Source organism: Atractosteus spatula, chromosome 7, assembly GCF_055471065.1.
Source record: "Atractosteus spatula isolate fAtrSpa1 chromosome 7, fAtrSpa1.hap1, whole genome shotgun sequence".
Classification (NCBI taxonomy): Eukaryota; Metazoa; Chordata; class Actinopteri; order Semionotiformes; family Lepisosteidae; genus Atractosteus; species Atractosteus spatula.
Window position 1 is genome coordinate 4,053,899 of NC_142712.1, and position 26,074 is coordinate 4,079,972.

Sequence of the window (26,074 nt, forward strand, 5' to 3'; positions counted from 1 at the left end):
TAAGGTTTGTACAGTAGTGATGGTGAAGAAACTGTGCGCCTTGGGTGTTCATTTTGGCTCCAATTTCCCGTTCTGTTTCAGGGAAATCGGTTTCGGGGGAGGAGCCCTAATGGCGCTAGTTTCAACCTTCCACAACTCTATAAACAGTGGGTGTGCGATGTTGTGATTGGCGCGCTTGGATGTTGAGTGACGTAAAACGCAGCCTTCCGCCGCCTGGATAGGAATTTCTCTGCCAATGACCGCTGGGGGGGCGTGACCCTCCCGCACCTCCAGCCAATAGGAAAAGGGAGGCGGGCACGGTGGGACGGGCTGGTGTCCTTGCAAAGGTAGGCTGCAGCGCGTGTGTTTATTGATGAGATGAAAGAAGATGGAAGTGAGAAATGAAACAAAGTAAGGAAAAATATTAAAAACACGCGAAAAAACACCCGCCGGGGCGAGAAATCGGGGAAGCTTTAAAAACGCAGGCGCCGCCGCTTCTTGAAAGCGATCTGGGAGCAGAAGGTAAGAAACGGTGAAGGAAGGGGAGGGGGTGGGTGTTGATAAAGTGTCCGTTTTATTTATAAGAACAGAAATTTCTTGTTATCCACACAAATTTTGGGGAAAAAACTTTTTTTTTAACAAGTACGTGAATTCACCAAAATACAGGGACGGGGAACCGAGTTACAGTCACCTCAAGGTGTTCTTCGGGACTAAACATCAAGAAATAATCGCAGAGAAACATATTAATAACTATTTCCTATTTCGCCACGGATAGTTTTGACATTATTTAGATTAAGTTGGATTAAGCATTGTGTGTTGCAAGTATCACTGACTTCATTTGCGCGGTGATGCAAGTAGCTGTTGAACGCGTGACAGAGCGGAGAAAGATGATGGGAATGACAGTTTTCAAATGCTCGGGAATATGCGTAGCGTTTTTTTTTAAGTGGGCACACAGATTTTGGCTGCTATAATAATTCAAAATTGGTTGAAGTACGCGGAGAGGGTCTTCGTATCGCAGGATCCGCTGTTCAGTAATTACATTGTTTGTGATGTGCGATTAAAGCCGACAGCTGAAGTGCGTTTATTTTTGCCGTGGGTGCTTGAAAAAAAGTAGAGAAAAATTGGAAAAAGCAAATATTTTACAATAAGGTGGTCAACTAAAGGGAAGCTTTTCCGAGAGAGAAGGAATAAGTAAATAAATAAACGACAGTTTAGATAAAGAGATAAAAGGTGGGAGGGGATGTTTATTAACTATTTGTAGCCTCAACATTAAGTAGCGTTTTCTAATTTTGCCCGTGGTGTGTTTTCTCAAACCAGCGTTTGTGAGAACTTTCTTACCATTTGTAAGTGAGGGATACATTTACGGATTCCCCTTTCTTCGCCTCGGTGAAGGTAGGAATGATAAGACTGGTTTCTTTTTAGCGGTTTTGATTATCAATTTTGTATCAAACTCCAAATTCTTGATCTGCCTTTTTTTTCAATGGGGGTACGAGCTCTTCTTTACCGAATTACGGGCAAACCCCTCTCTCTGTCTGTCTTCTCATGAAATACCTGCCTTCTGTAAAAAACAAATCATACAAAAAAAGCTGAAAGCCCGTCTTTAATTCTCTCCAAAGCTGATACTCGGGTTTTTAAAATTGTGTAGCGGTCACGTCTGTGTTGCAAACTCTTCAGCTGGTGTACACGGATATATTTTTTTTCGGTGATGAAAGAAAAGCTTCGCTCCTAGCACCCAACATTTTGGTGCCATGTTTTACAAAATGAATGCCCTCTTTTTATCACAGGCGAAGTGTTGTGAAATGCCAGTTTTGCCAACGCAAATGTTATTTTATATTCGCAAGCGGGGGCTCCGCTTAACATATTGCACAGCCGGGCCAACGAAACGGAAAGGGGGACAAAACGACTTTCAAGAAAAACAAAGATGAGATACTGTTCGCGTTTTGGGAGTGGGGAATATGGCAGGGTCAGGTCCTTCGGGTGATTATCCACCGGTCCTAGTGTAATACGCTCTCAAGGTGAGCCAAAATGTAGATTCATTCTCCCCGATATTTGTCCAAATAAATACATTTACTGGAAGCAGACATGGGAGCACCCCTGGCAGGAACTTACCGGCATTTTTATATATTATTTTAAGAAGCAGAAACAAGCTAAATCATGACGCGCCCTCCCTCCCTCCTCTTTTTTTTGGCAGCGATGCTCCAGATTATCACTACTCTTCATTGTTTTAACGTGGAAACGTTATTTTAACGTGTAGCTTTCACAGATACTACGTTGGTCATTAAAAAGCAAATATGTGAACTGGATACACGAATAAAGATAAAGATTATAACTGAAGCACAAGAAAGCCAAACTTTTTGTTATTATTGGTATTTTCATATTTATTATTATTATAATATTACAAGGACAGGGATTCCTATGAGGAGCGCAGTTATTTATATGAAGTTGCGACGTGGACAGCTCAATGGCTGCACTCTCTGTGAAACAGGTGTCTTTGACCTTGAAGGTATAGTGCAATACTTTATTGGAAAGGTGGTAGCGACACACGCATTCTTGCACGGCATCATAGCCATAAGGCTGTTTAACCATTTAAAGCTCTGGGTGTAAATGTGATTTTTTTTAAAAAAAAAGCCCCGGTTTCAGAGCTATGTTTACTGCTGAGTACCCTAAGCAAACGACTTATTTATTTTTAACTTTTGGAGTGTTGCATATTCAATGAAAAATAAAAATCTCGATTTTACTCTATATAACGCAGGCATTGGATATATTAAGACAACTTTCTGCCAGTCTGAAACTCTCTGGAACTGTGTGGCTCTCTCTATTTACACGCAGAGCTTGTCTACCTGTTCGTTTCTGAAGAGACGAGAACTCTTCATTGTTATCCGTCTGCGGAGCAGGTGACATCTGCGTATAGGATGTTATAATTGCACCGCCTCGTTTGGACAAGAAGCACTCATAGTTTTTTTTTTACTTGTACGCTTTTACACAATTTCAGAGTACTTTGAAATGAGTTTGATTTTTTGTTACTTTTTCTATTTTTATTGTTGTATTTACTAGATCTCTTGCCTCCCCTTTGTCTTGAGCTGTTGTCAGTATCATCCTATTATGCGGTTCTGATTCCACTGTATATTTTCCTACTATTTTACTCTGTTTTGATACAACTTTATATTACGGGTGTCTATCTCTTTTACCCTCTCGTGAGAGACGCAGTTCTTTTACACTGGTGTGAAAAGTGACTTAATGAAAAAGAACTAGTTCGTGTGTTCTTCAAAGGCTGTGTGAACTATAGCAGTGTTAGGTTATTCTGTTGAAATGGCTCAGTGCAGAAAGGTGTGCTTGTGTTTCAAACGTCGGGTTAGCCTTTAAAAACTGCCTGGGTTGATGCATTATTGCTTTTCAGTCAGGTCTGACATGAAGAGTAGCGATCACATACCTGGGGAATATCTGACGAAGGGGTTTAAAAATGAAAACGGGTAGTATTTTATTATAACAGGAGTCCAGCTGAGAGGAGCTCTAAGATTCTTGCATTTTATGACCTCTGCTGTTGTCCGTACCGCGGAAAAGTCTTGAGCACCGATTTGCTTCATGACAACGACTCAAAAGTTAAGTTACTCACGTGAAGAAAGGGAATTGGGGGAAATTACCGGCTGTGCATTTTTATGAGGGAAACTATTTTGTCAGACCCATTTGATGTTTAGCAGTATAATCAGTAAAGATTTACAGTACACGCTTTCAAGGTAAATAATGAGCAGAGATACATTACTGAAATATACATGTAATTATGCATCTAGAGTATTCTCTTTTCACGGAGTTAAAACAAAGGTTTACTATAATAATTTGTCAAGGTAATGATTTTCATCAAGAGGTTCTGAAATGACGTCCTTATATGAATTATTTTACAGCAGTAATTAAGTGTTTTAAACCCTGCACGTAGTTTTTATACAACAGAACAGTCTATAGTTGTGCACGTTCTCTTAATTAAGTAGTATACTTGATAAAATATATAAATGTGCTTCCAAATTGAGAACCTTATTTTTTATGAGAATAAAAAAGAGGATCAATTTCATTGCTGTTGCGCATAGAAAATTATTTTCTGATTGTTTCTCCAGTTTTCAATTACTTGGGAGCTCCAGTCGACTTCTGCTGTTTGTTTTTTTTATTTTCCATTATCAGTGTTTTGCATAGTTATATAAATGTTACGGTTTACATCACTAAACTAGCCAGGTTCTTTATTATTACTGCAAATTATTTCAGTCGAGATTCTGTAATGCACTGGTTATGTGCGTTTAGCTCAAATTTAAAAATGAATTTTAACTAGTTAAGCAAAGCAGCAGTCTGGCAGCTCTGTGTACTAGTTGCTTTCCAGTACGCTGTTAGAGATGGAAATCTAGTGCAATGTGGCTCAGAACCTTAATTCCAAATTCTGTGATATCTAAGGTCTAAGCATTTTTTTTTAATTTTAAAATATTTTTTGTATGAATTGTAGAGCGTTTTTTTGTCCTTGAATCATTTAGCAAAAGTGTCAAATCCTTTTTTGGACACGCAAACTATATGCAATGTTGCGAAACGTCTCTTCACATTGTTAGGGCTTATTTTAACGTTGCGTTGTATTAAAGAGTGAGTATGCCTAGTGTGGGGTTTAAAGATAAGAGTCAGGTACAGTAAGATTTCTTATGATGCAGGGATATGAAGAAATTAAAATAAATTCTGTCTCAATCCAGGACTTCAGAAAATGAGTCAAATTAATGGAATTTTTGTCTGTAAAAGTAAAATATTGAAGAATAATAACATAAGATGCAATCTTTTTAGTTTTTTGACAGTGTTTCCCAGGAATACCAGCACATTGTTTTTTTTTTTAAATTGCTGTATGATAAAATAAGTCAAATGACAATATGAAGTATGGAATTTCCATCATTATAATGTAAAAAGACACACAGTGCAGCATTTGTAAATAAAACAACTTGCATTAATTAATTTAATATGAATTCATTAGTATAATTTTAAATTTTGTAACACTGATTTGAGAAGTCTGAATTAAGGCAGCTCTGATGGACTTTCAATATTTTAAATAGTAAAACTCAAAATTTAGGAACTCAGTCTTTCTGAGTTATCCGGTTTATTTTAGATGGTTTTCAAAACATGGGCTCACACTTCCATAATGCTCTTTGTCCTCCTGTAATTCTGGGTACTTCACTGTGCTCTTCATGAGAAACCTGTAGTCTTGTATCATCACAGAACATTCGTCAAAATAACAGTTACATCATTCTTGATGTCGTAACTCTAACAATCAGTTTAGATCATTAGGTTACAAAAATGTGCCTAGGTCATTTTAAGCACAACTATACTCTTTCTTTTCATAGTCCTAGCTGGTCAGTGTCTCGCAGTTTGCCTAAAGGATAAATCAAGCCATGTAAATTTTTAATGTACATGTTCTGTGAATTAATGCATGGTATAATAAGTCCAAATTATATTAATTGAATATATCACTTGATACACGTTTAGAATGAAAGTATCACTATTCAACAAACTATTATATGCTGCTATGACTGGTAACATTGCACAGAACCAACCTTTTAAAATCTTTTTTTTTCATTATTGAAATAATTAGTGTTTCAATTAGCACTTGATATGCTGTCTTTAAATACCAGAATACCAGATTAGAATATTGTATTTTTAGTCTTTTTTACACTGTATTTTACATTCTAATATGCTGTATACGTAATCTAATTGTCTTCTTATAATGTTAGCAACTATTTTTGAAACTCATTGGTATTTTCAATGTGACTGTAAATGTTTTATGGTATATATTTGATATACTGTTTGGGTACGTGAAACTGGAAAGGAAATAATAATAGTTAATTCCAAAGTCTACTGGCTTAATGTTAATGATATATACTGTATATGGTATAGTGTTTTGACATTTTACATTCTTTTTTCATTAACATGAAAATGGAATCTAATTATCACCATTTCTAATGAATTAGAACATTAAGAACTATAAGAACCAATCTTGGATGTGGTTATCAGTGAGGTTCCTCAGGGCTCAGTGATAGGGACCATATTTTTATTCATTTATTGTTTTATAACTCTGTAACAAAAGACAGGAATGTGCAGTGCAATCTTATTTTGCCTCTAATAGTTTAATGTACTGGCAAAAACTAATTTCATATGAAATAATGTAATTGAAGCTGTAATTAACACCAGGTTATGTGTAAAAGCATTTTTTAATTTTTTTGTAGTTTATTTCTGTGGAGCCCTAAACACTCCTAGTCCAGGCTGAAACTTTTTTTTTTTGCTGCTTCTGCTTATTCACAACAGTGAATAAATCGAAAATTTTGAAGATTGCAAATTAAACTACATTGCTTATTTGAGAATTCAGAGGTAAGCCTTCATGGAATGGTACATTTTTATGTGCAAACCAAATGTCACATTGTTATTGCTTTTAAAATGTTGGTCAATGAAAGCATGCTTTTTGTTCTCTAATCACTATTGTATATTTCAATGGCAATTTAATTATGGAGGCATATTTTGCCTCTGAAGAAATGCAGTTGTTATACTGTGTGTACATAGACAAATTTGTCTATAACATTCACTGGCTACATATGTTGATGCACAAAAGAAATGCGGCTCTCAGATCTAATGGATTTAAGCAAATATTTTAAACATCTGTAATGTTGAGTTGGTGGGGGTGCTGGCTTACAGTCCCCTTTCCCCTCACACGCCAAAGGCATGTCTGTTGCTAGGACAAAACTGCTGTGGAAATGTCCTAATGCTGTAAGTCATTGGCCAGTTGTGTGGCACCAGCTTGGTACAGTATAGAAGGTGAAAGGTCAAGTCAGTCGGTCTCTCTGTTCTCTTGATCCACTTGCATCCTTTGGAAAGACAAATATTTTCCCCTGGTGAGTGAGTATTCACTGGCTTGCAGAGCCAAGAAAGCTGTTTTTCATCCTGCTTTTTGGGGACTGGAACAGTGCAGGTATTTCTGACCACATAGGAGGCCACACTAAATTTAGGGGCTGAAAGGGGGCTGTATTTCCTTTTATTGTGGAAGGCGGATTTATTTCCATTTCAATGGTTCTCAAGACTGGGCCGTTTGAGAGGTGAGACTGTCCAGTCTCTTCTCTTCTGTGGAAGCCAGCTTCATCCCCCTGAGCTGTCGTGCTTCTTTGCGAGTGTGAGGGTCGCTTTGGTCCTTAGCGGTCTTGGGCTCAGGAAATGCCACTTTTAATAACCTCTTAATACTTATTTGTGTGAGGTGTTTTCAATAAATATTTTGTATGTCACTTTAAGTTGGCTGTCTTTTTCATTACTCCGCTACCTCTGCTACAAGAAGCCATGTGTGAATGCGTGGTCCATTCATGTTGCGGACAGCAGGGGGCACATTATCTGATAATATCTTAAATTAATATCGGAGAGCAATTATATTTTTACTTTTACCTTTTAAACAAAACCTCACACCCCATATCTTATGTCAGTATCAACCAAAATTAAAGAAAATGTGAACTAAATTCATACCAAAGGATTGATATTTTTTCTCATTGTGAAATGAGACACACTGTCAGAATAAAGACATTGCATAGCTTAGTATATTTTCTTTCTTCTTTTTTCAGCATGTAATAAACCTATTACTTGTTCCATTGCATAGCTTATACTGGGTATGGCTTCCCGGAACATCAGCATAATTCCAGGCATTCCTGACTCGTAGGCCTGACCAGCCTCTGGACAGACTGCTGTGGGATGTTCAACTACGTTGGCCAGTCACAGTTTTTTCCAGTGGATGACACTGGCATTGATGGTGTTGACCCCACAGATGTTTACCAGCATTCACACCATGGCAAGACCTCAGCTGTTTTCCAGATGCCGTACCATTCTAACCCTGATATTGTGTAGTCTGGCATTGTCCGGGGCAGTCAGGAATTCCTTTTTGAGCTTTTAAGAACAAAAAACTGCTGATTTAAGGACTTTGTCAATGTATTACTGAGAAGTAAAGTTACCCTTAACCTGCACACCAGGATGTTCTTATGTTAAATGAGATTTTTCCCCAGATCATCACACTGTAGAACACACCAGCTGACTTCAGCAATACAACACACAGAACAAGGCTCACCGTGACAGTTCCACACTTCTCTGAGGTCTTGCAAGGGCAAAGCAACAGTGAATTAAAACACTACAACAGCCTCCGCTCTGTCTGTAGTCACTTATGATCTCTGACCCACCTAAGATGATGATTTCATCTTTCAGCTGTAAATCCCTTAATGGCCCAAAGCATGCATATTGTTTCCTGCCCTCAGTATCTTATCTGTCCTTACATCCCTACTTATCCTCTTCACTCCTCTTTCTTCAGGAGTTCTGTACCGTGTGTTTTCTCATTGCTAGAGTCTGTTCTCCACTCTCGCCCCTCAGTGCTGCAGTGAGCTACCAGAGAGAAACCGGAATCTCAGCTCCATCCTGCAATAACTCTTACACTGCGCTGCATTCATTTTTTAAAATTCTCGAACTGGTATTATAAGTTTCTTTGGAAAAATACATGGAGTGATATGAAAGAGGCATTCACCCCACAGACTTAACTTGCCAAAGATTACAACTCATCCTCAGCAGTCTCTCAAAGCAGATACATTTTTCACTCTGTGTGTAGGATAGTTGTTTGCAGTTATTTCCTTAGATGTTTGCTATGCTTCTGGATGATGATGGTTTTTTGCCTGTTCACCAAGTTAAGGATCACATTACACATTGTATATACAGTAGATCTTTGCATATGTAGGTGTTGTCTCTTAATTCACAATAATTATCCTTCATTCTACTAAAGAAAATAACTTCTTCCTCTTCACTTGCTAATTGCACTTACTCACTGTAAACAGGGTATACAGTATATTCTCACAGTTTTTACATCACTGCTCTGTATCCACAAATTCTGTGCACTGTTTTAATTCTTTAATTTTGTGCTTCTTATTGTCATTTGTTTAGTTTAATATATTTTACCTTATAGTGCCTGCTTGTTCCTTGTACTGTTCATGTAATGTACATTTTCTGTAATGGAACTCCCCGTGGAAAAGGGAGTCTGCTAAGCAAATTTCATGCAGACGGCCAGCTACAGCTAATTCTGCTGACGTACAGGTTATTTCTTACTGGAGATTTGCCACTACCGTCTGAAAAAGATTCTGCAGAAGGATCAGGCAGATGTGATGGTCCTGGGCCAGAGTGTGAGCCCCTGCCCTCCAGGATGTGGTTTGTCCCATAGGAGCAGGTTTCTCTGGACCAGTCTGCTTGTTGCTGAAGCAAAACGTTTCATTCTTCGGGCGAATTCGCTCACAGACAGGCAGGCTGGCTTCAGTGGTACCGATAGCATCCACTATCGGGATCTCCATTACTCCAGCAGGGCATGCTTGTATTTTTTCTTGCATTTTTGACTGGCTGTACAGATTCAAGTCAAATACCAAACACCGAGCGTCTGGAGTTTTCATGAAATCACATGACTCGAGCTCAGTGTTTTATCGCAAGGAACAGTACTATTCAAACAATCAGCTCACCTATCAGCTCACAATGTAAAATGCAAATACTGTAGCATTATGTCCGTGAACAGTGAGCTATTGATATAAAGCTTAGACTTGTATTTTCTTTGTGTATCTGTATACTTGTAGAGTGGATTTATTAAGCAGTGTCCACATTTTTAATCAACAATCAGTTGTTTATGGCTGATGGAAGATTTTTTTATTTGCTACGTTTTACAAACGAAGCACTTGATAAATGTTTTGGAGTTTAGCTTGTTTTAAATCATGGTAATGATTTTTTTTTACTTCTACACGGATAAAAGATGAGCTTTGTTATGTGAGGCTTTTAAAAGATTCTGCACACGTATCTACTGTTAAACCTATATATGTTGATCTAAGAGGAAAGCACTTTAATTTTTAAAATATTGTATAGTATAACCATATATTAATGAGTGCCTTCCACTGAAATATGGATGTTTATATGGAAAATGGTCTTTATGAGTAGTTTTAGTTTTAGGTCCTTAGACATTGTATTGTTTGCCCAGTGATGGACTGGTGTCCTGTCCAGGGTGTATCCTGCCTTTTACCTGTTGCTTGCTAGGACAGGCTCCGGCTACTCCACCACTCCAAAATGGATGGATGGGACATTTTATTTTCAATGGACTGTGTGTATTTTTTGCTTGCTGTTTCTTTTTGTTCTTAAGTTTCACATTTTCAGCCATTAAGAGGTATTACTTTGCTAATCCATTCAAAAACCTTTTTTTATATTCTCTACAATAGTTTTGTTAAAGGACCTAAGTCTTATCAAAGCATCAGTCTACATCAGTTTATCTGGGGCTTGCTATTGATTTCTGTGGGACAGAGACACACCCCTGCTTGGAAAAACAAGAAGAATTTTAAGATCAAAGTTCGGGGAAAAAAGGGGCATTATGTAACTGCATGTCAGTGAATTTGATACTGCAGATCTGGCAGCATCATGCTTCCTTTTTGTAACGTTTTCGTGTTCCAAAAGTTATTAGTACAATTTCATTACATTTAGTAGTTCACAGCTATGCTTAAAAGAATTAATCAGTGCCATACGTTTGTTCTTAACTGCTGAATGGCTAAACAGTGAAGGCAATTTTTATCTTTAAAGCAACTCTACCAGAATGTCTGCTGTGCGGCAAGTTGTTCATTATTGCAAGGTGTCGCATGTTGGAACCCTTCGATAAAGTGGCGTTTTTTATTAGTTTTTTTTTAAAAAACAAGAAGGTCGTGGTCTGAAAACCTGCTGCAGAAGCTGGTGCTTGACATGACACAGTAAACGCAGCGTTCCCAGGGGCAGGAATCATCAGAGGACAGACCTGACCACTGGCAAGTGTAGGAGCATATGTTCATTTTAATTATGCTTTTGGAGAACCTTACTGCACAGTTATTCGACATCACAGGTAGTCCTCATTTCATGTGTGCTGCTGAAACTGAACTGGAATGAAATTAAGATGGATTATTAAAGTAAAAACGTCTGTGGCCACGCTGTGATAATAACTCTGGCTTATTACTCAAATTCCAAAGGAAAACATTCAGTGTATGTCGTAAAGAGCAGGGATCTTCTAGTGAGCCAGTATTGTGTGTTGCTTTTTGTGTGCATGCATCTACAGTTTCCTGTCTTACCAAGTTCAAAAACTCAAAACAGACTAGATATAGAGACTTTTTGTATTTTTTTTCTTCCCCAAAGTACACACACACAACCAGCAGCTTTGTTTGAGCAGGCATACACCAAACAGAAACCAAATTCTTGAAAGCAGTATGTGAACTTTACTCTGTTGTTAAAGTCTGTCAAGGAAGCAATGGTGAAATAAGAAGGCTGATGGAATTTAACAGAGCTATTTATGGATACATTACGTTCACCATGAAAGAGACGGTACTGAAGCTGGGCTCACCTCCATGCAAAGGAGACAGCGAAACACACCGAGTCACACACGTGGCACACAGGCCTTCTGATGCTGTTGAGAAGAAAGATGATGATGATGATGATAATGACGATTTCTTCTTCTCATAATTATTCAATAAGTTATTATTCAGAGTAGTAAATTTTGAAAGAATAATAGACAGAGCTTGAAACTACACTGTAAACGAGTGTGTTTATTCCTGTCCTAGAAGAGTTTTAAAATACATTCTGTAATTGTCCAAGAGGAATCAATATTATTACATTCTAGTTGTGTTGTAATTACGTATGTTCAATGCTAATTATAAACACTTAGCTGCTTTTAATTAATTATAGTAACTGTAGTAATAGGTTACGCTGCCAACAATAAATAAGTTATTTAGCGCAACAGTCTCCTGTGGGGCTACAAAAAAATTGGTGATGCATCAGGGAATTAAATAATTATTGAAGCATTGTACGTAGTAATTCAAAGTGCAGAGCACAGGGTCTTGGGTACTACTTCATCTTATCAAGCAGAGGTCAGACTGAGAGGTTCAGGTTTAAAAATGAGGTAAATAGTGAAGCTTTCACTATTTTTGGATTGGCGTACTGGTCTTAAGCATTATTTAACATGCAATTAGAAAGATAGGTCAGATTTGAAAAAAATTCCCATTTATTAGAAAAGGGGCCAGATTTTTTTCTTACTTCAAAGTGACTTAGAGAATGTGAAATTATCAGATAAAAGGTGTGCAAAATTAAATTTAATGAAGCTTAGGTATTTTGTTACTGTTGTGACAAAGGTTAAATGATGTGTTCAGAATGGCATTTCCAAGGCATAACAAAGGGTGCCCCCTGTATGGGTTTGGATATTGTGTGGGCATGTGTTCTCTCTGCATTCTTTATTTTGAGTAATGGGTAGTTGGATACATTGTAAATTGCATGTTGGTGATTCGTAATTGTTAAATGGATTAATCTGCAGTCAAGAGGTTTGTATAATTTCAGCTAGGTCTGTTTATATGAAGCATGTGATTTGGAATTCAGGTAATTTAATTCTAATTATTAATTCTAATTTTATATCATTGTTCTTTAGCCAAAGTCCCTTAAAAGAACTTGTGCAGTAAATTATCACAGTTTCATAATTTACTGAAACTCACACATTGCCCAGCATGTCAAGTGATGTAATAAACTAAAGTTGCAGCATAAATGATAGCGATACTGTGCGGTGCAAGATATAGAATGAATAATACAGTAGGAGGTGAATAACATGGTAATGATTAAATGAAGAGAAGTCATTGATCATCGTAGTCAGAAACAATCAGCACCTGACAGTATACAGTAAGTGTGATAGGTATTTCTGTTATGTGTACCAAGCAGAGCAGTGCAATATTAAAAGAACTGAATCAAAAATTGTTCTTCCTTTAATTTAAGTGTTTCCAGTCGTCACAGTAATTTGAGTGTGATCATCACACTTGAGGCCACACACCCGGCTGTGCTGTTGGTGACCTGCAATGTGACAGGCACTACAAGTGTCTGTCACTGCTCACGGTGCGACATATTCTGATTAGGGGACATTCAGCAGAGCCACGTGCTCAATTCATTTCCTCCTTTAGAGCAGTGTGAGTCCATAGGCAGTGAGGATAAACCTCCATATGTGTCTCTCATAATGAGTATGATCAATAATAATACTGTTTTAAATTCAAGATGTTTTATGCGTCTTGTGCCTGATGGTGTAATAATTTTTTGTTTATTTTTTGCTGTAAGAGCAAATGCCATAAATCCAAGTAATTGAACAATGATGTTAATGAAACAGGATTTCCTTTTCAAATTACTCTGGAGGCATGTGGACTGATTTATTGTTAAGCTACTATGCTGCACACCTTAACCAAAAAAATTCTGGTGACCATTTCCTCTGTGTGACACTTGGTGGGGAAGCTCTCTGGCTGACGCAGTGGATCAGCAGTGGCGGTGCTGGCTTAATGAACATGTGTCTCAGATCTGGGGCAGACCTGTCCACACTGGAGACACTAACTGCTGTCTTCCACTGCACACCACTCCTTCATGACATCTTACATAGTCACACAGATGGACTCTCCTTATTTTATCTTAAGACTTAAAGTGAAAACATCTTTCGTGCTTTCTGTGCTTCCGAAGAAAATATTTTTAATCAAGAAATTATTTTGAACTGTTTTAAAAAAATCACATTGCTCCTCACTGCACACACTGTGATTGTGTGGTCTGGTTTCAGTGTGTGGTCGCTGAAACCAGAATTCACAGAAGAGGGCAGGTGAGATGCACTCCTGGGTAATTTGAATCAGCTGCCAGGCATCACTGTTTGCTATTTTTTATCCAGAAACACGCTTGCGTTTAAATTGCTGTGTTTGTGGGTCTCTTCATTGACTTTCTTTTTAATTTTGTTGACTATTTTAAAGTCCACTCAGATGAAACTCCATACAGGGTGAAAAAAGCCCCAAGGTCAATATTTTGTCATTTTCCTGATGGGAATGTCCCCATGCTGATATCAAACCACTCTCTCGCTCCCTCTCTGTGTCTTGTCTGGGACCTTTAAGGAGGTCTGTGTGGTTTTTTTAGGTTTGTGTGCAGCAATCACGTTTTCCTCACTTTGCACACGTAGTTACTGTTTCTCGTAAAGGTTTATGTTCATTGCATTAGCGAAATGAAAGGTGATGCAACAGAGTAGCTGGGAAATGGAATGCCATGCCAAGGAAAAAGAAACCCTGCCATTTATGCAGCAGGAAATTGAAGAAACCAAAATCTAGGGATTTTTTTTTAACACTTGTCATCTCCAGTTCAGTGCTTTGTGCAGATGACATTTGCTATTTACTCAAGCCCTTTTTGATGCTGGTAATAAATAATTCTGGTAAGATCAAAATGAATGCATGGCATTGTTGGAGCAGTGCATCAGGTGTCTCTTTCACGTGGTTCTGTCTTCCTGTTTGTCAACGATACTTGTGCTCTGGCTTGTGAGGAACAGTGCTCTGAGCAGTCTGCATTGCTGGGGGTAGGTGCTGCACATATATCCTGTTGCTCGCACAGAGAGGGAAAGGCAAGGCCGAGAGAACAGTAAGTACAATGGAATGCTGATGGTCAACATGTTGTTGGCTGATAAGGTGAAATTAAATATCTGAACATACTGATGCTTATGTTGCAGATCTGTCTGTCTAGTGTATAAATAACTATGTGCAGTATTTACTTTTTGTTACCCCAAACACCCACTCTTTTAAAATATTTTGGGTTTTGATGTTTTCATAATTATACTGAACTTTTGAAGAGAATGCTGGCAAAGAATAACTGCCTGTGCATATATAAAATAGCTTATTATTTACAGTAAATCTTGAGAAGCCTAGAATGAGAGCTTGCTCTCCATTGCAGGGTTCTGATAAACAAGGTATAATGTACAATGAAAGTAAAGGTTTTTTTTTTACTAGAGTTCTTGCTCCAATAAGCAATGTCGCCATTTTAAGCACACAGCAGTTTTCACATGAATAAATCAAAAACTGTGATCAAAGTGCTTGCATCTTTCTTATTGTGTAGTTTGAACACAACTTGTAGGGACTTGCTTTTATGCACTGGGAATAGAAGGAAATAAGAGAGTTTGGCTTGAAAGGGAAACTGTTTATTTTTTTCTTGAAGACCTGCCCTATATACTGAAAATAGTCGTCTGATATTCTGTAACAGAATCTCTGGCTTGTGTTGTCAGCCTGTAAAGCCAGCACAAGCAGCAGTGTGAGTACAATCCTTGCTCCTCACCCCCATGCTGCTCGAGTGGGCCCGAGAAGAGATTAGGCGAGGGTTTAGAGCAGTCCTGATGAAAACTCGTTTTTGGGCTGAAAATCTTGTAATTGCAACACTGAACAGCTTTCGTGTTACGCTTTTCATGCTTGTAAGGGGTTTACTTCAGGCAGCAGAGTGCGATGCAAGAGAATTATTCCATAATAACAGCCAATATTCCTGCTCTTTGAGCTGAAATATACTGTATTGTGGCTGAACTCTTTAATTACGCAAGGCTTAGTTACTGTAACTCTTTGAAGGGATGAATAGACCCCCCCATGACCATTTCTTTACTTTCTTTTTCGCAAAAATTACTTTATTTAAAAGATGGTGACTTGATCACTTTAGGCTGCTTTCCTATTTTGTTCTTAAATTCAGATCTGGGGCTTCATCTCCTGGTGACTGAGAGTCACATGTCACTTATTCGTCATCATGACCAAGCCAGGAACAGCGCATAACTGTGGCCAACATTTCAAACGTTATATAATGTATAAATATGGAATGGAATATTTTTATTATTGTCATCATCTGTTTAAGGTAACATAAGCACTCTTTTCTAGATTTCAAACAACTGGCGTGATTTTTTCATTTGGCAAGGTCTGTACTAATTAATGGAGACAGTTTTGATTAACGTAGATGAGGAAAATGGAGCCTGACAAGCTTTTAGGTCTAATTTACAGGGGGAGAGATTTTTATTCAGCACCAAAACTCTTTTTCTTCATCATATAACATAATATGGAAATCTAATTTTTTAAAGTAGGTCTTTAAAACAATGGTCTCATGTTGGGTTTTTTTCCCAAATAAACAAAATGATGCGTAAACGACAGCCTCAGTTTCTGCATTGTTAAGTTATGATTTTTGTAAAAGATACTTTAAACAGCTTGAATTATTAAGGTCGAGAACCTTTTTTTTCCCCCAGAATTGCCTATCCGACAATCTGATGATCCTTGTTCTCCCCAGGTTAATTCAGGGGGCTTTTACTGAAATACAATAAAACGTGACCATAGGAGAACCTTAGACTAGTGCTCAGATATCCAAGCCATAAGAGAAAGTCAGGGCTATGAGGCATGACAAGTTAAATCACCGACTCTCTAACTTGATGTTGAGAGCGTGGAGCCATCGAACAGTGCGTTTCGTACCACCTGGTTAACTCCATTCACGTCTCCGGGCCCGTAGAGGATGGGAATCGCAAAGACAATCATTAGGAGTTTTGTTTACCCTTCCAAATTTAGAAATGGATATTAAATTGTATGCATGTGCAGCAGATGGTGTGTGGTACAATGACGAAAGATAACAAATAAATGGCATTAAAACATTTGGTAACTAATCTAGGACTATAATTTGTCCTTTGCACAAATGTGCAAGCGTGCGTTAATATTCGAGCCATTTTTAAAAGACTTTAGAAACTTTCAGGGAAACTTCAGGCTGGAGGCCAGTGAACAAAATCAGCCTGTGGCCCCATGTTAGTTAAGCTTTGTGCTATGTTGGTATCACTAATCAGTATATAAGACAATGTCAAGGCCAGATGTTTTGACTGGACTTTTCTTAATGTGGAATTCCTTTATTTCATTTTTAGTGGGAGAGTTTTTCAATCCTGTAGCTACGATAGAGTGTAGCCAACCTATCCAGTGTAAAGCAATATAAAGGTTTTGAAGTGAGTTACAATTGTCTCTGGTGTCTGGTTTCAGAACTACTTTACTATCCTTGAGAATGAAGAAACCATTATTAGGCTGAAACCTTTTTGCAGGCTTTAAAAGAGTGAATTATTGAAGAAGTAGCATTCAGTTTGCTGTGTATCCTTCAGTTAGATAAAGAATAAAACCATATATATATAGTATCTACTCCATTTTGGATCCAAACTTCTTTGCATCTGATGATTTGATATCAGTTTTTTTTTAAAGCTTATACCCTTGAAAGATGGCAATGATAAAAAAAAACAACCACATCAGGATCTAGATAAGGTTTGTGCTGGTAGGCAGAAATCTTTCCATTTTGGGCCTTTGAAGGGTTTAAAAAATTAACCAGCCTCCCTCAACTGGGTAATGAACATTCAGCGTCCCCATGAGTGACATCGGGGAGAGCGAATCAGTCGTCTGCATCCGCAGAGTTGAGTGAGAAGGCGGGTTTCCTCTTGTGTCTTCCGCTGGTGATGAAGTCATTCTGCATCATTTAACAATTAGGTTAGAACAGAATCAGTCATCAGGATTCACTGATTTGAGAAGTAAGAATTGCATGCTGGGGAAGGATCTGAAACATAGACATGTCTTTCGCAACATTCAATCCCAGGATCGCTAGCAAAGACTCCTGCTTCCGTGCAAAACCTGTCCCAGCTAATACTCCAAAACAATGATCGAGTGAAAAGTTGTTCACGTCTCTGTTTTTGTTGTTTCTGTTCTCATACCTGTGTTATCTCTTGCCATTTTTCCACCTTTAAATTTTAACCATCTTTTTCGGCTTTGAAAATCTCCCTGAATATTTCAGAACAGGTCTGATTCTACGTGCTTCTGTCTGTCAGAAGTGCTCTCATTACTATACTACTGTGAACCCAGCTTGATTTCTGCATTTTAAACAAGTCTTGGTTTTTTTCCCTCTTTCTTTTTCCATCTAAGCTGTTTAGTTTTTGTTTTACTAATATAGTTGAAATATTCAAGTTCTTTTGCTGACCACTTGCTATGCCAATTTTATGCTTACAAACAAACTAGGCCAAAAAATGTAAGTATTGGATTTTATCTTCCAGGGGAGAATTTACAAATTCTCATAAGCGGTTTTCTTATTTTCTAGGAAGTCTTTGTTTTCTTTTTGTTAGGTCTAAAATGAATTTTCTGCAAACAGCAACAAAAAAGTAGAAAAGTGTATTTCATACAACACTGCACTGCATTTTTAAATAATACAGTCTTGCAACTAAATCTCTGCTTTTAATTTTTTAACGGAGTTCAGCTGGTGGAAGTCTTAACATTTAATATAGTTCTGCTTAACAGTGATTCATTTGATGTGACTTTGACAAGGCAGGTATCTTAGTTGGGGTTTTTTTCCACTTGAACACCACATTTAGAAACCTGGCTTTTGATTGATGAAAAAAATAGGATCTTGACGATGTATTTTTGTTATTCAAAATCTTGTGTGGTTAGTCTTTGTATTTGTTTCAACCGCATTACTCACATGCAGCCTTGAGTGATGTGAGCACCTCTGCCGACCTTTGACTATCCGTTTTGCTGTCATGTACAGTACATGCAGACAGGGATGTGTTTTAATTCTGGGACCCCACATAGCCTGTGAGACCCTGGATGTTAAGATGATTTTATTTTCTTCGCTTTGGTACGGTGGGGCTTGGGCACCCACTGCGTGAGGAGGACTACGTTCATTAGAGAGAGGTTATGTTTTTAAATCGCAAACCAGTTTGTTGAGACAGCCCTATAGAAGAGATGCTGCAGCCATAAGAGAGCGCCAATTTCCTCATTTCATCAAAAGCTTCTTAGCTCCTCTAGTACACTGTCTCTTTCACCGAATACATCAGCTCCCTGGAGTACAGCAGAGTTTGTATGCTAGTGAACTTCATCTAAACCGTACAAGAGTGGCAGGAACGAGAAGGATCAGTCTTCGGACATGCAGACAGGGGAAGGTACAGTAAGTACTGGAGCGTCCTTTCAATCCAGAAAGACCGTCACTGGCTGTGGTGGTAGCTGGCAGTTTTGCAGTGCGTTTCTCTTCATATACAAGTAAAAGAATATTATATTCTTTTTTTTTCTAAGGAGCTTAGCATATGTGTCTTAAAGTCTTTCCAAGATGGCCGGGTCTGAAAGAAATATTCATCATGGAATACAAAACCTCATGCAAATAAGGGAAGCTGAGCGTTCACAGTTTTGGAGAGACTATAGCGCACTCTTGACATTTGAGTAGACGTATTCCCGGTTTCAGACCCAGGTGCTGTGAAATATTAGGCTCATTTAAAAACACTTCACTTCTTCTCAGTTTTCTCTATGACCTGAAATCTCATTAGGAGTGAAGAGAGCTTCTTTTTTCTTCTTCTGAAAGTACTTTTCATGGTGGCCTAAATGAATACTACTCAGCACTGTATTGACAGATACATATGGATCATATGCAGTCAATCACCTGTTGACCTCACACCTTTTGATTTTAACAAAAAATCCAGAAATGTTTGCCAGTGGCAAAAACTGTTGGGTGACAGAGCTGCTCAAAGCTGACCCCTTTTGGCCTCCGGCCCTGCCATAAGATACCTTTATCCCCATCACTAATTAACACAGAAGAGTGATTTTGATATTGTGTTAAAACTTATAGGCAAGGTTGCCAAACTATTTTAAAAATTGATTTTTTAGCATTCTCACAAACTCTGAGTTTTATTTTTGTGTAATTGTAGTTCATGCCTTTGTTTACATCTCCTGTGGCTGTTGTGTTGGGCCCCTATTTAAGCTCTGTTGTTGATTTTTCTGGCATGTCTGTATCATGGCACGACAGCATTGAGCTAAGGTACAGTGTACATTTCAGATATGCTCAGAGTTTTAGTAATGTGCCCAGATTGGTGTTGAGTGAGGAGATGGAACCAAAGTTTTAACTGGGCTCACCATAGGCTTGTCCACCTTGACAGCATTGCGGCACATATACTGGTCAAAGGCCAGTTCTCCACACCAGCGTTATGTGAAGCTACTTTTCATCGAGTAAGCACAGCATGCTCGTTACTCGTAGTGTGAAAGTCAGAACATGTCCCTTATAGGAATCAGCCGGAGCTCTGGGCCTGGCACTTTCCAGATGGGACCACAGACACCTATTGTGTTTAGGCTCTATTTGTTTAGTATTTCAATTAGTTTAAACACGTTTGTGTGCCGGGTTCTTTTAACCTTTACCAGCTCATTGCCATCCAGAGAATCACAAAGGAAAGGAAGGACTGAATCTTTCACAAAAGAAGGTCAAACATTATCAGCCGCTCTCTTTAGTGTGGTAGTTTTAAAAGAGCCTGCCTTCCATTCTGTCATTTTAACTGTTTAACATAGTGGGGAATCTCTCAGATGTTCAGGAGAGTTGCTTAGGTTATATATTTGCCAATCATTTGCAAAATAATTAAACAAAAGCGATGGCTCCCTGATCCGTGAACTGGAGCAGTGAAACCTAATTGGAGTTATGGGACCCGAGGTTTAAAAGTATGCTATTGATATTTCTGAGTAGCACATTTAGGTTACCTTTCCCGAGTGTAGTGATATCCAGCAAAGGTTATTTTGCAAAACAATGCAGCAGTGCAAAGGAATTATAGCACTCGCATGTCTGATGTTTGTGATTAATGCACATTTTGAAATGTTCTTCATGAAGCTGGGATTTCTTTGTGCTGGATTATTCTTGTGCATTAAAAAAAAAAATAGCATAATTACAGGAATGGAAACACTGAATTAACATTCTAATTGCAATAATTATTAATAAGAGCAATAACTTTCACACCTTTCTACAGCCTCTCCAGCGTGTGTCAGCAGCAGCAAGCAAGGATTGAACTTTTCCCTTAACTTTAACTTATGCATGCCTTGTTCTCTTAGGAGGTGACTTCACACCAGTCAGGGGTTTCTAAGGGTTTATCTCTTGCACCGAGTTCTGTATTCCCAAGACTCATGGTAAAGTATGTATTTCTAGGCTTTTCAAAGGCTTGCTGATTAAAACAAAACACGTTCTTTAAACTGAGTCTTTGCCCACCGAAATGAAGGTCTGATGAGCAAACCAACTGGCATTCTTTGGGTATCAGGTTTTAAAAATTATAAAATCAGTAAGGTGAATGTTCACAGCATGCTTGTATGGAGATAGGTATTTCCTGCTAAAATTGTGCCAGTTTCTTCCTCTGTTAATATGAGTCAGTTTGTACTTTAGCAGAATACCAGAATTGAATTTGACTTCATTTGTGGCCATTGATTCAAAATTCCTTTCTGAAAGCTTTAGTGTCCTTCTGGATGCATTCATTAAGCTTCTTTGTCAGCTATCTTAATTAACCTTTCGGGCTTGCTTACCAGAACCACTTTGTGTACCGGCGAGCATTTGATGATGAGTGTTTGTGTAACAGTGCACACTGAGTGCACACTATTGTCATGGTGTTTCAAACACATTGCTCACCACTTCCTCAGTAGAGGTGAACAATAAACCTTCTGAACTCTGTTTTGAGAAACTTTTAATTCACTGTCTGAAAGAAATTCGGAATGTGTCCGATTGCTATAGAATCCATTTTGATCAAATCTCCTGGTACATCTAAGATGCTTTTTGACAAGTTGAGTGTCAGTGGCTTCTCAGTTCCAAACCAGCTTTTTAAACCAGGATGAAGAGCAACTCGCCTGGCTCTACACATTAGGGAGAGAAAATCCTGCACTTTTAGTGAAAGATCTAATTGAATCGAAGGATTCAATAAAGTGTAAAATTGTTCAGTGTTGAGGGAAACTGCAGTGTGAGTCTGATCAGTACGTTTAACAAAGCAATGGTGCAACACCCTTCATCCCACGAACAAAACTGCTAATGCTGTCAATATGTTTCATAAATCCAACATGAAACCTTTGCACTAAGCGCTATATTCCACTTTTTCTTTTGAATTTGTTTATCAAGCATCTTTGTTGCTGAGAATTTTGTATATGATGGGCAGATTACTGTACTGTCTGCGTAACATCAAGGCTTATTCTTCTCATGCATCCCTGCCATTTTTTAGACAACAGGTTCCTGAATTTGATTACTTTGGTTTCTGTGGAGACGAAATTCCTGTAATACTCCTCCTACTTGCAGAGCAGAAGCACTCGGAACCAGTTTTGATCATTAAAACTTAGTGCCAGGGTATCATCTGAAAACCTGGGCTTTCTGGCCTGTATTTTTATGTCTCCAAATGGACCAGTTTCTGAGTTAAAAAGTGTTGTTTATCTCATCACCTTGCCTGTGAAGTTTGTGGTTGGAATGCCCTAAGAACATCAAGGGCTGCAAGCAAAGAGCAGGTCTGTTAGGCCCATCTTGTTTGCTTGTGAGGCTGGTACTAAATCTGTCTCTGAAGGACCCCAAAGAAACGAATTCCATAATATAGCAGGGTAGCTTGCTCCAGCCACCTCCTACTTTTTGTGTAAAGAAAATGCCTCCCCTTTTCAATCCTGAATGTACACCCTGTTAGTTTCTTTCAGTAGTTTTTGTATATACGTATGTTTGCATTTGTAGGATTTTGAAACAAGACTTTAAGATCTTTATTTTGAGTAATGTAATTTGAAATATTATATGACACTTTTGTTTATTAAAAACAGTCGCATAAAAACTACTGCTTTTCAATAGCCTGTGTAATGTAGAGTCCATTTAATGCAGAAGGCTTGTAGAAATTAATTAACACAAATATCAGACTTTTATTAAATTGATAAAGCCTGGACTTTTTTAGCTGTACAGCATTGAACATGACTTTGATCATAGTAGGCAAAGAAAATAAAAACATAATACGAAATATGGTTGTGTATATTATTGTAAAAATAATTTTCTTTATATCCAGAAAACTACTTGTCTCACATTACGTCTATATAGTGTTAGTAACCAAATTTCTTCCCAAGAATATTTTATAAGCAAATTTTCTAACTACATATTTTTATGCAAATTTGCTTAAGTACCAGGTACCTCACAGTTCACTGCTATCTCCCTGCCAGCTAAATTATATTTTTTCTGGAATCAGCATTCTAGCTTTTCGGCCCTGAGCAAACTAAGGAAATATTTGATTCTGTTGGGCAGTCTTGGACTTTGCACAAGCTGGACAGTCTCATTAGTTTTCCTGTTTTCCAACCTCAGAAATATAGTTCCTTTGAAATGACCTGTTGATCTGAGGTTTGACCTTTGACCCTGTGGATCACCAAACCAGCCTAAAAACACCCTTGGAACAACGAGGTGAAAATAGCATTACTTTGATCACTATTGGTAGATCTTGGTCATTTTCTCGAATCGTCTGCATTTCTGCATGAGTGGTGATTGTCTGAGCATGTTGCTGGAACAGCTCATTTACATATTATCCCCCTTTCTCGCAGGAGGGGAGATGAAAGTGATTTAAAGTCATTTCCCATTTGTTTCCATCATCCACCAGAAAGGTAAGAAAGCAGTTTACTGTCAGGGGGAGAGGGGGTTAATTTTAGAAGGCACAGAACTTAACTCCTCACTTGTTACAATGCAATGAAATAAATAAATGGGTTTTGGAAGCGTCAATATTTTTGCTGGTGATGGTTACCTTCTTAAAAAGGTTCTGTGTGTATGTGCACACAAATAAACCATTACACCTTTAGAATTGAAAAGGCAGTTGGTTCGGTGAGTTATGAAACACTTTTTGCCTTACATAAAGTAAAATATTGTTGACCTATTTTTCTGTTTAACTTAGCTTAATTAAAAATTGACGTAGATTTAGATCTGGACCCATAATATATATATATATCTTTTATAAGTCACACAGTATATGCATTTGTATTTAGTTTGAAACCATGTATACACACAGTGTTTCTGTTCATCATATTTTTTGTTTGACTATGTTCCAAGTTTCTAATTCAAGTCTTTTTTTTCCTGCAATTTTTGAGAAAAGAACTGAAATTCTTTGCATACAAAGTGAAGAATTGTGAGAACAGTGAAATACATTGAAAAGCCAATAAGTATTAAACAGGATTATGGATTGTCTGACAGTGCATTTTAATGCAGTTAATGCAGCATTATAGTAGCTATGGGGTTGTTTTATTAGTTTTAGGTTTGTCATACCGTTTGAAATTCACTAAGAGAAACAGAATTTAATGATAGCCTGGTATCACATTATACACGTTAAAGATACACTTACACAAGAAGGAGTAAGGAACTGAAGAAAGAATTTCATAAATAATTGCCTTTTGTTCCTGTATACATTTTTTATATTCTAGTTTATCTGTAAAGCTGCCTTTTATCCCAGTGAGAACAAATCCAGTTCTTTCATAGTTGCACCCTTCACAGGAGCTGCCTGTGTGATTGTCGACCTGTGACGTTATTTGACATTATTATTTTGAATATATGACATTTTTACTTGATGTAGAAGCCTATATGTAGAAGCCCAGCAGGGCAGATGATGGGAGAGGTGGGCATTTTTCATTTTTTCGGTCCCTTTGTAGGAAGCAGGGGGTTGCAGGGTGAGGCGGTATTCATGCCCAGCATTCCAGTGTAGTGAAGACTGGGATAAACCTGGACTGGGCACTCCCCTGCACCTTTACAGTTTCACTGAATGTCAGAACTCTTATTAAAGCGCTGATCTGACCTCCGTGGCATCTTTGAAGACTGGAATCTAAGATGAGATGGCTGCCTCATAGTGTTTGGGGATTAGTTGGTAGGGAAGGGGGGGGGGGGGAGAGAGTGGGTAGTTCCTAGTATATAAGAGTAAATCATTCATAGATCAACTTCCTGATTTTAATGTAGTGACCGGCCATTTGGTTAATGTGTGAAAATAAACCAGTATCAACCTGTTTTCCCTGAGCTCTACTCCTGCTAATATCTGTGACAGAATGCAAACATTGCGTGTTTTCGTTTCCAGGGGGTTATGGTTTTGAAGCATCCAGAGTGATCATTCGCCAGATATGGGCATTGAACAAATCTCTATTTTATGATGAAAGAGTCGTGTAGGTAACTCTTGCATTTGAATAAAGATAATGAAATTTCAAAATGCTATATTTTTTTAAGTGTTGCGTTAAACACTGTGCCCTGTTATGACATGTTATTATTCAGTTTTAATTAGTCGATCTAAATGAATATTCAAATAGCTCTTTCTGTACTTTTACCAGAATATTTCATAATATTAGAATTAAGACTCTTGCTTCCAATAACGTATTGTTGTAGAAACCAAGTCCAAAAAGGGGTCAGTTACGTGCATTTGTAATTAAAAGCTTTCATAACAGTGCATGAAATTTGTTTGGAAATGCAGCATAGCCTACAGAGTGTAAATACCATTGAAATATAAAGGTCTTAAGCAAATCTGACAGCAAGTCTTCAATGCAAGGTTGAACTAAACCCTGGAAAACCAACAAGAAAAAAAAACATACCGTAATATTTGAGCAGTTGGTCTGGAGCTCTTGCAGAAGAGTGGTCTGGTCGTCAGTGCCATGCCATGTATTTCATGTACAGAGTCTGCATATTGCTTTCCTGTAGAACACCCAACAGGGCAGGCAGCATGAGCCCCTCGTTCTCTTTGCTAGTGGTGCACTCTGGGCTCACTCAGCCCTTCATGGTAGGGGGATGGAGTGCAGCAAGACTCAGCGCCTGGCTTGTTTATTTCACAGGCCATCTCGCAATACATTACAACAGAAATGCCAAGTAAAACTGGGTGTGCGTCAAATTGGCTCAGTGTTTCTGGGATGACTGGAAATCATTTGACTGGCTGCCGTGTGATGAAAAGAAATGCCGTTTTAATGTTAGGTGAAGAGCTGGGGCCTGAGGCAGGCTTGGTTGGGGCAACAACACTCCAGACTCCCTGCCTTCTGTGAAAAGCTCCTCATTGCACATTAAGCCCAGCTGACGCACAGAGGTCTTCGGTCCTGTGTTCACACTAGTTGCCATGCTTTCTCAGGTTGTCTGCACAGGGAATAGAAAGCACCTCTCCTGCAAAACTCACAGTCTACCAGGAAACTTGAGACACTGGGTTTGATTTATGATGCACCACAGCTGTGCTATTCTAACCAGTGCTGGCTGTGCCAGCAGCCATGTCACCCTGCAATTCACCACTGGCAGCCCCCTGAAGCTCAGCAGGTGTGAGCCTGGTCAGTACCTGGATGGGAGACCTCCTGGGAAAAACTAAGGTTGCTGCTGAAAGAGGTGTTAGTGGGGCCAGCAGGGGGTGCTCACCCTGCAGTCCATGTGGGTCCTAATGCCCCAGTATAGTGACGGGGACACTATACTGTAAAAAAGGCCCCGTCCTTCGGATGAGACATAAAAC

General features: G+C 38.4%; 1 protein-coding gene across 7 annotated transcripts in view; it reads left to right on the forward strand.

Moving 5' to 3' along the window:
• Window positions 1-298: 298 nt before the first annotated feature.
• zbtb20 (zinc finger and BTB domain containing 20) overlaps window positions 299-26,074 on the forward strand; it is a 151,561-nt gene continuing 125,785 nt past the window's right edge. For 2 of the 7 annotated variants that reach the window (XM_088920149.1, XM_088920150.1), the window contains exons 1-2: window positions 329-501; window positions 23,172-23,231. The gene's annotated coding sequence lies outside the window, so the exon portion shown is untranslated. Of the gene's footprint in view, window positions 502-911; window positions 1,372-23,171; window positions 23,232-26,074 lie in introns of those variants that run through there. The other 5 variants (XM_088920154.1, XM_088920151.1, XM_088920153.1 and 2 more) reach the window with 4 other exon arrangements.